Raw genomic sequence first — 10,004 nt, forward strand, 5'->3', positions numbered from 1 at the left:
TGCCTTTTGGCTTGACTAATACACCAGCTACATTCAATCGATTAATGGAGAAAATTTTTAGACCCTACCGCAAATTCATTGGAGTGTTCTTTGATGATATCATCATCTACTCCAATTCCTTGGAGGAACACAAGCAACATCTCCAAGTGATTTTTCAAGTATTAAGGGAGAATAAGATTTTTCTCAATCAAAAGAAAAGTGAATTTTTCCTTCAAGAGATTCAATACTTAGGTTATATTATCTCTCGAGATGGTATCCATATGGATCCATCAAAGTTGGAGGTATTAAAAGCATGGCGTAATCCAAGGAATCTACATGAGCTAAGAAGCTTTATTGGTATGTGTGCATACTATAGACACTTCATAGAAAAATTCTCTCAAATAGCAGGACCATTACATGACTTAACAAAGAAAAACATTAAGTATTCATGGACTGCTAAGGAGCAAAGTGCTTTTGACAAGCTCAAAGAGAAGTTTATCTCCCAACCAGTCCTTATGCTTCGTGATCTCTCGAAGCCATTCGAGGTCCAATGTGATGCTTGTGGTGATTTCCTTGGAGCAGTCTTGCTTCAAGAAGGGCATGCCATAGCATATGAGAGGCGAAGGCTCAACACGGATGAACGGGTCTTAGGCATTTTTGAGAAAGAGCTGTTAGCTATTCTACATGCCCTAGACACATGGAAGCACTATCTATTGGGGACTCCATTCATCTTACGAACAGACTATCAAAGTCTCAAGTACTTCATGACGCAAACAAAGCTTTCCGACAAACAAATGAGGTGGGCAAATTTTCTTTCACAATTTAATTTCCACATTGCTCACATTGCTGGTAAGCACAATTAAGTGGCTGATGCACTTTCACGACAACCAAAAGTTAATGCTGTGTCAATAGCAACTCACAATGATCTATCTTCTATGATAGATGAGTATGCTACTGACCCTGACTTTAAAGACATAATGTCAGCTCTTGCTTTGGGGAAGAAAGAGGAACCAGTTACCTTGCAGGATGGTTATCTTCTCCATGGCAATAGGCTATGTGTTACCCACTCCCTTCGTGAGAAAGTCATGTATGAATCCCATGCTCCTCCCTATGCGGGTCATAGAGGCATTCAACCTACTCTTCAAGGAGTAGAGATGTACTTTTATTGGCCTACCATGAAAGTGGACATACAAGAGTATGTTTCAAAATGTGTAGTATGCCAAAAGACCAAGTATGATAGAGAGAAGCAACCTAGATTACTCCAGCCATTGCCAATTCCTAATTCACCATGGGAGAGTATATCCATGGATTTTATCTTTGGATTACCAAAATCTATCCATGGGAATACGGGAATATGGACAATAGTCGACAGGTTTAGCAAGAAAGCACACTTTATCCTTGTCAAGAAGACTATTAAGACACACCAAATGGCAACTCTCTTCAGATCACAGATTTTCAAACACCATGGATTGCCAACATCCATCGTGTCAGATAGAGATCCTAGAATGACCAGTAATTTCTGGAAAGGTCTCTTCCAAAATCTAGGTACAAGATTGAATTTCTCTTCAGCCTATCACCCACAAACGAATGGCCAAAGTGAGATAGCCAATCTTACGATTCTTGATCTACTAAAGACCTATGTTACAGAAGTAGATCAACGCTCACAATGGGAAAAGTACTTACCTCTTGTAGAGTATGCGTATAATAATACTATCCATACTTCTACGGGAAAACCACCTTTTGAAATCATAGAGGGAAGACCTAAAAGTCCCTTGCTACTTAAAGTACATGGGAAGATCTTCGCTTCCGATGAGTATAGACGTGACCTGCAAACATCTTTTCAAAAGATTAAGGAGGCTATATCCATCTCCCAACTAGGGCAAAAAGCTGCTGTTGACAAGCATAGAAGGGCCTTAACGTTCAAAGAGAATGATTGGGTCTTACTTAGGTTTCCTAAGGCTTGATTGAGGCAAACGACGGGCAAAAATCCTACGGGCCATCAAAAGTATTATGCTAAACTAGCAAAAAGATACTATGGTCCTTTTCAAATTTTGAAGCCAATCAATGAGGTGGCTTATCAACTCAAGTTACCTAACCATTGGCTCATACACAATGCTTTTCATGTGAGCCTACTCAAGCCCTACAAAGGAGAGCCTCCAAATGAACCAATTATTGAAGACCATCCCGAAATCGAAGATCAAGAAGAGTTACTACAACCCGAAGCTATCCTTCGGCATGAAGGAAGGTACTACGACATGGTAAGATTATCCGACGATATCTTATTAAGTTCAAAAATTATCCTTTTGAAGATGCTAGATGGATGCAAGGAATCCAGCTTAAGGATAGTATGAACCTTGTCAATGCTGACAATGCTACATTAGAGTAACCAAATGTACATGTTTCTTTGAAATGATCAATGTTTTTGTCTTATAAGACTAATTCTCTCTTTATTGTGCACAAATTTAAGTAGTATGCATACTAAGAATCATGTTTGGGATGACGACGTTGTGAGCGGGAGGAAAACACACACAGCGCCTCTATAACGACCCGACACACACTCTTGGAATGATACACACACACGCTATGGGGCACCACTCGGCTTACACAACACACCTGGCCGAGACAGGGAACACACCTCTGGAGTGAGAGGAGAGAGACTATCCACTTGCCCACTCCACACAGACACACACACACAAAAAAACTCAGCTCAAAAGAGGAGAACTTCTGATGTTTAGATACAAATGAGCTTGGTCCAACACCAATGGGGCAAACAGCTCACACAATATGGGTAAAAGATACCAGATACAATCACAAATTGGAGAAGAAGCTTCACTCACCGGAGAAGATTACACAAAAAAATAGCAGAAAAAGAGTGAGGAATTTGGCAAAATGGACAGCGCCATCGCGTCCGGAACGGCCCAAAACCCCAGTCTACAATGTCAAAGTGCTCAAATCCGACATCGGATGAGCAGTTTACGGCCAAAACAGACTCCAAAAACCCAAAAAACACACCTGCGGCTGTTCCTCCTCTCTTCTCCACGTTTTTTCTGGTCTTCTCTCAGTTTTTTCAGTTCCCACACTTAGATTTTTTAGTTGGGCACCCTTGGCCTTTTAGATGACCTCATACGGACCCCGAACATGCCAAAAATTGACCTCGCAGTGCATAGTTGTCACCTTTTTGCATCATTCGCACACCTGGCACTCAGCTTTTTTCCAATAATGCACCTCGCCACCACGTGAAGTGGCCCCAAAAAAAGGTCCTCATGATGACCTTTCTGCATAATTCTCACAAGCAAACACCCACGTTGTGTCCGTCCTCATCCGCGTGCAAATATTGACCTCGTTCGCCCTCTTGACGCCACTAGATGCCATCTGACGCACCTGCTGACCTCACGTCGTCGGCCCGCGGATAGCTTCCTCGAGAATTTTTACGCGCTACCAACTCCTCCTTATTGTAGAAAAACACAATGGTACTAGTAACGATGAAAATCGATGCACTATGTACATGGTGTCCTACCTGTACACATGTGGGCCCCACGTAACCACCTGGCTCTGGAAAATGGGCAATACTTTATTTGATGCACCATGCATGGGTATGTACATATGCGCAATCCCTTGCTCCAAAAAACTCCTGACAACGTCTCTCAAACACCATGTAGAATTTGTCACTCTACTTGGGAGGATGAAATGGACTAAAGAGCAAACATGCTTGCGGCAGCTATGTCTCCCAAGCACCAAATGGATTAGTCATCCACCTTGGAATGATTTCGTAGGGTAAAAAGGGATCCTCTACCCGCTAAGACAAATTGACTAATGACTATGAATTTATCTCTTTTACCTCATAGATGAGGACGACTATGATTTCAAGAGAGAGGTAATGTCATTAATTATCTAATATCTAACCAACCCAAACGATTTTCTCATATTAAACTGATCATTTAATATGGGATAATAAACGGGAACAAGGGTTAGAATATAGACATGTGCTTACGGATCTATCTCAACATGGGGCCAATGGTAAAGGGGCCCAAATGAGAGATGGTCTGTCAAAGAGCAAGGTTAACTAATGAAGCTTAAAAGACCTTAGGGTTAGCTTCATTAAAGACCTCAAATGGTTAGTGTTAAAAGTCCTTTGACCTTAAGCAAACTAGGGCTGAGCTTGAGGTGGGAACACAACCTAAACTTAAGCAAGCTAAGGCTATGCTTGAGGTGGGAACCTTAAGCAAGCTAGCGCAGTGCTTGAGGTGGGAACCTGACCTAAACTTAAGCAAGCTAGGGCTGTACTTGAGGTGCGAACTGGACCTAAACTTAAGCAAGCTAGGGCTGTGCTTGAGGTGGGAACCCACCTAAGGTGCTTGTCATGATTGATGACTAAGGTACTTGCGGTACTTGTCACATTTAATGAGGAAGTTTCTTGAGAAGCTTCCTATGCATGGGGGGTAAGATGCTTGAGTCAAAAAGAGAACCTACACACTTAATGAGGAAGTTGCTCGAGAAACTTCTTATGCATAAAAATCTCAAAGTTAGGGGAATTCTAAAAGAGCACATGGGACACATGTCAGACTCTCACTAAGCTTAACCACATGGTGTGCTTGAATGCTATTGGTTGGACTAAAGAGGGGTCCAATGAGCTTGTACTTCCATCTAACAAATATCTAGATATTTTCAAGCTCTCTCTCTCTAAGGAGTAAGGATGTTCAAATTTAATAACTTTATATGAATCTTTCATCATATGAATTTAATAATGTTATACATACATATATATATATATATATATATATATATATATATATATATATACACACACACACACACACATACACACACACACACACATATATATATATATGTGTGTGTGTGTGTGTGTGTACACACACACACACACACACACACACACACACACACACACATATATAGTCAAGGCACATGAAGTCAAAAGGGGACCACCTGGAAGACTTTTGGAAGGAAAAGGACGGACAAATAATTTTGTGGGGTTTTTCTTTAGTTCTTTCATTTTAAATTGGAAAAAGTTTTCAATAGCAAAGTTGTAGGCGTTGGGTTGATCTTTTGGCCCCTATTTTTAAATAATTTTTGGAGCTACAATTTGGGAGATATAGCCAAAATGGTGGAGCCTATCTGTCCACATGAGAAGAAGTCATGATTATACAACCACACAGACACACAATTTTTATAGGTTTCACCTCATTATTGTTGGGGTTTCTCTTATTTTATCAAGATCCTCTCAAATGTTATAAGGAAGCTCTTGGACTCAAGCTATGGAAGGAGGCAAGGAGACAAAGCTTGCCATGATAAAAGCGATTAGGAGGAAATTGGTCAATAGGCAAGGCACAGTGAGCTCCCTCATTGGGGGAATGCCTCTAACTTAGGCTACTTTGTGTGAACTCCTTTTTCTTAAAATCTCTTCCCTAATCACTCTCCTTGCCTGTAAAAGGAGGCCTCCTCTTTTGTAAACACGCATTACACACACCCACACACATTACACACACCCACCCACACACACACACACACACACACACACACACACACACACACACACACTACCCCATATGCACACTATCCTATATCCACATACCCACACACCTACACATACACATCCTTGTGCTACATGCTAGTAGCGTGAACCCTAATCCTATGATCACAACACCATCACCATCACCATGCACAAAATGAGCACCATGTTTGCACACACTTGTAATGAAGGATTGAAGGCATGATTTCAAGAAGAAGAAAGATGGCTACACTCATGATATTCCTCACCATCAACTCCCATACCTCCATTATGCATCCTACAGTCTTGTCCCCTTCTCATCTTCTTGCCCTATGCTACCTATTGTATTCATCTTTTTGAAGCAATCAACACACTCCATCTTGGTGCCATACCTTGTGTTGTTTGGGATATACTTCATTGTGAGTATGGTTTATGCTTGTTTCTTTCCATTTTTCTTATGTTCAGGTGTGAAAATTCTCCACCATACTCTCTCTCTCTCTCTCCCTCTTATATTCCTATCATCTTGCTACTTTCATCTTAAGGTGTGCAGATTTGCCACCTCTGGTATGAGAAGTGAGCATACTTGCATGTTTCCCTTACCTCATTATCTTCCTTATTACATGCACAAGTAGCAAGCCCATTCTCACTCACTCACCATTCCTCTAATCTTGTTTTCCAACCACCCCATTCCACACTTGGGCGTGGATCTTGAAATTGTTTTCCATGGCATGTTTGATTGTGTAAATGTATGCACCGTAGCCACATATCTTGCTAGGTGGTGCCCCAAATTTTTTGGATAACTTTGACATCACTTATGTGGTTTCCAACAAGGATGACGACGCCTCACGGCTATGAATCTTTCCTCTACTAATGAAAGTAGAGGCCAAGTCTTGGTACAATGCTTTGTCCCAAGATACCAAGGATGCATATGGGACTTACTACGTGCTGCCTTTGTGAAGAGGTTTGGTGGAGGCACAACCTCAGAAAAATAATGGCAGCTGCTGATAGAGTTAAAGCAGGGAGGTCTACTAGAGTATGCCACTTATGAATCCAAGTTTGTGAATTTGTGGGAGCAAGGGGTTGCCTCACTGGAGGAAGTTCAAGGAGCGCCTAATTTGAAGGACCATTTCATTGCTTGCGTGTGGTTGCCGCTTAAAGAGAAGGTGAAGGGAGGATCCCTACAACGTATGAGTTAGTAGTGGAAGTAGCCCGCCTTAAAGACAAGAAGCTGCACATGCAAACAAGAGTCAACGAATCAAAGGAATCAAGCTCAGTCCAACTAACTCCAGTAACTGCAAAAACCACTCAGAGAACCCAACCACAAGAGGCATCAAAAGAGAAAAAAGGCGTATTGAGCCATGTCACTACTCAGCTGGAGAATCTATTTGTGCATTCGGTGTAGCAAGGTCATGTACATAACCGCAATCAAGTGCAAGGGAGTGGAAAACAAAGGCAAAACCAGGAATACCAATTGTGGAAAATATAGCCATGGTATGTATTAGTGTCCACACCCAAGGAGACAAAGTTTCAACAGAGGAGCAAGAACACCACTACCAAGGCCACCACAGCAAGTACCACCTGTTAAAATCCTACAGCAACCTATGCAACCACAACCACCACCACATACCCTCATTCCACCTTTACCACCACCACTAGCTGGCAACCAGGTAGTGAGTTTCATCAGTCTTGAAGATAAGGGAAAAGGGAAGGTGGAGAAACACATCAAGGGAGTAGAGGAGGATAGGACCAATGTTGAAGAGGTAGACACCATGGGAGTTAAGCACTCTAAGGATGAGGAATATTCACTAAGTGAATATTCACTCTAAGGATGAGGAATATTCACTAAGTGAAGACAAGATGAAGACCAAAAGGGAGTCAATCAAGAGGAAGTCTAAGCAATGACAAAAAATTGGCATTTCAGATTTCACAATTGGTGAGTCTATAGAATCTTGTGATCTTGTGAATGTTGTTTCTATGTAGAACTCAAAGGTCCTCAAGGGGGAGAGCTACCCAATTATCCCAGAGAGGCCATGGCTCATGGCCATGAGAGCAAAGCAATATTTAGACAAAGGAGGTGTAAAGATGCAAGGTAGAAAGGGCAAGGAGATTCTATACAGCAAGAAGACTGATAAGCAACAAGGGATGGACCTAGAGACTAGTGTACTCTCTAGCAGTTCTACTACAACATCAGAGGAGGAGGAATCTACCACAATGAATGATAGTGACACTCTCTTAAAATCATGGGTCTCATTCTCACAGAACACAACAAGGTGGATAAACTAGATATACAACTGCAAGAAGCAAGCATCAAATCTTTGGCACTACACCAATCAAAGGAATTCATTGGGGACCAAACTGGAATGGTTGTTACCAAGTAGTGGGATCGTGAAGTCCACCCTAAGGAGATTCTTATGCAAATGGATGCTGTTATATGAATTTAAGAAAACCTTTAAAGAACCCTTAGCACAAGGGATGGGCACAATGGTCACAAAAAATGGATCCCAACGTGAGAAAGATGGCAATATGGTCCTGCATGCATATAGTCAAGATGAAGTGTTTTTCAACAAGTGGATTGCAGCGTACCTTTTGTATATGCTATGCAATTTGGTATAGTGTGTATCAAGCTTGTCTTTAAGCTATAGGGTTTGTTGCTTATTAACAATAAGCAAAGAAGGCAATGTTCAATTTTGATAGCACTCGAGAGGATACTGAGTCTTTTACTGGCTTCACCGATAGTGGTAAGCTAGGTTCTGAAGAAATCTGGGACTTTCTGCATCAACAAGGAAGCCATAGATGGAGGACTCTTGGTACACTCTTAGGAATCATAATCCTAAGTTTTCTCTTGGAAGGAGCCAAGATAGTCATTTATCCTTTCACTTATGGTGGTTACAAATCTTACCCTCTCTGGTAGGAGGTAGAAAGTCTTATTGTTAGGACATTGCACATGACTATCCTATTCTTTACCTGGGATCCAGGAGGATATTGGCACAACGTTTTGGAAGCCATAGGCTTCTCATTTACTCAAAGGCAGTTTGAGTTGTTGATCATTGATGCTCTAGCTAGGGAGCCTTGTTAGGACGTATTGGTTTTCTTGGAAACAGGTGAATGTCCCAGAGATCTCACTAATGGCCAAATGCAATGGCTAGTTCAAAAGACAACTAGATATCAACTCCTCTACTAATCAATCAACTCAATTATGGAACTAGAGGCATGAATGCCTCTAGCTTCAGGGGGAGGGCTAATGATGACCGCTTTTCAAATTTTGCTCCACCTCTCTCCTGGTATGCAGTTGATGTCAAGGCTTCAAGGCTTCACAAAGGGGGAGAGACCTGATGCATGAAAATCACAAAAAGAATCTATGTATTTATTTTGTACATATCTATGATTTTGACACATTTGGATGTCAAAAATAAGGAGAGGTAGGAACAAACCCTATGAAAAAAAATAAAAAATTCACTAAATGCCGATTCTACCAGATGATCACTACCTGACGGTCACTACAGGTGAAGAGTACGACGGTCACTACAGGTGAAGAGTAAAAGTCAATAGTGAAAGGGAAGAGAATCTTATGAATAAAGGAGTTTGAGTCAACAACATATTATCAAATTCAAGCCTAATTCAGTTTTGGACACAAGGCTTGTACATGAAGTCAAGAGGGGACCATTGGAAGACTTTTGGAAGGGAAAAGATGGACACATATTTTTGTGGGGTTTTGTTTATTTTTTTCATTCCAAATTGGAAAAAAATTACAACAACAAAGTTGTAGGAATTGAGTTGATCTTTTGGCCCCTATTTTTTCATAATTTTTGGAGCTATAGTTTGGGAGATATGGCCAAAATGGTGGAGCCTATTTGTTCACATGGGAAGAAGTCATGATTATCCAACCACACACACACAATTTTTTATAGGCTTCTCTCCATTATTCTTTTATTTTATCTTATTTTATCAAGATTATCTCAAATATTATAAGGAAGCTCTTGGACTCAAGCTATGGAAGGAGGCATAGAGACAAAGCTCGCCATGATGAAGGCGATTAGGAGGAAATTGGTCAATAAGCAAGGCACATCGAGCTCTCTCATTGAGGGAATGCCTCTAACTGAAATTACTTTGTAATAACTTCTTTTGCTCATTATCTCTTCCCTAATCACTCTTTTGGCCTATAAAAGGAGGCCTCCTCTTTTGTAAACACATTATCTCTTCCCTAATCACTCTTTTGGCCTATAAAAGGAGGCCTCCTCTTTTGTAAACACATATTACACACACACACACACACACACACACACACACACACACACACACTATACCATTTGCACACACAAACTACCCCATATGCACACTATCCTATACCCACATAGTGGAAGCTACCAGGATAGTGATGGTAGCTATCCACACACCTACCCTAATCACATAATCACAACACCACCATGCACAAAAGTCTCCACACACTTGTAATACACACTTGTGATGAAAGATTGAAGGCACGATTTCAAGAAGAAGAATGATGGCTACACTCATG

This window comes from Adiantum capillus-veneris, chromosome 22, assembly GCF_014529385.1.
Source record: "Adiantum capillus-veneris isolate H3 chromosome 22, ASM1452938v2, whole genome shotgun sequence".
Classification (NCBI taxonomy): Eukaryota; Viridiplantae; Streptophyta; class Polypodiopsida; order Polypodiales; family Pteridaceae; genus Adiantum; species Adiantum capillus-veneris.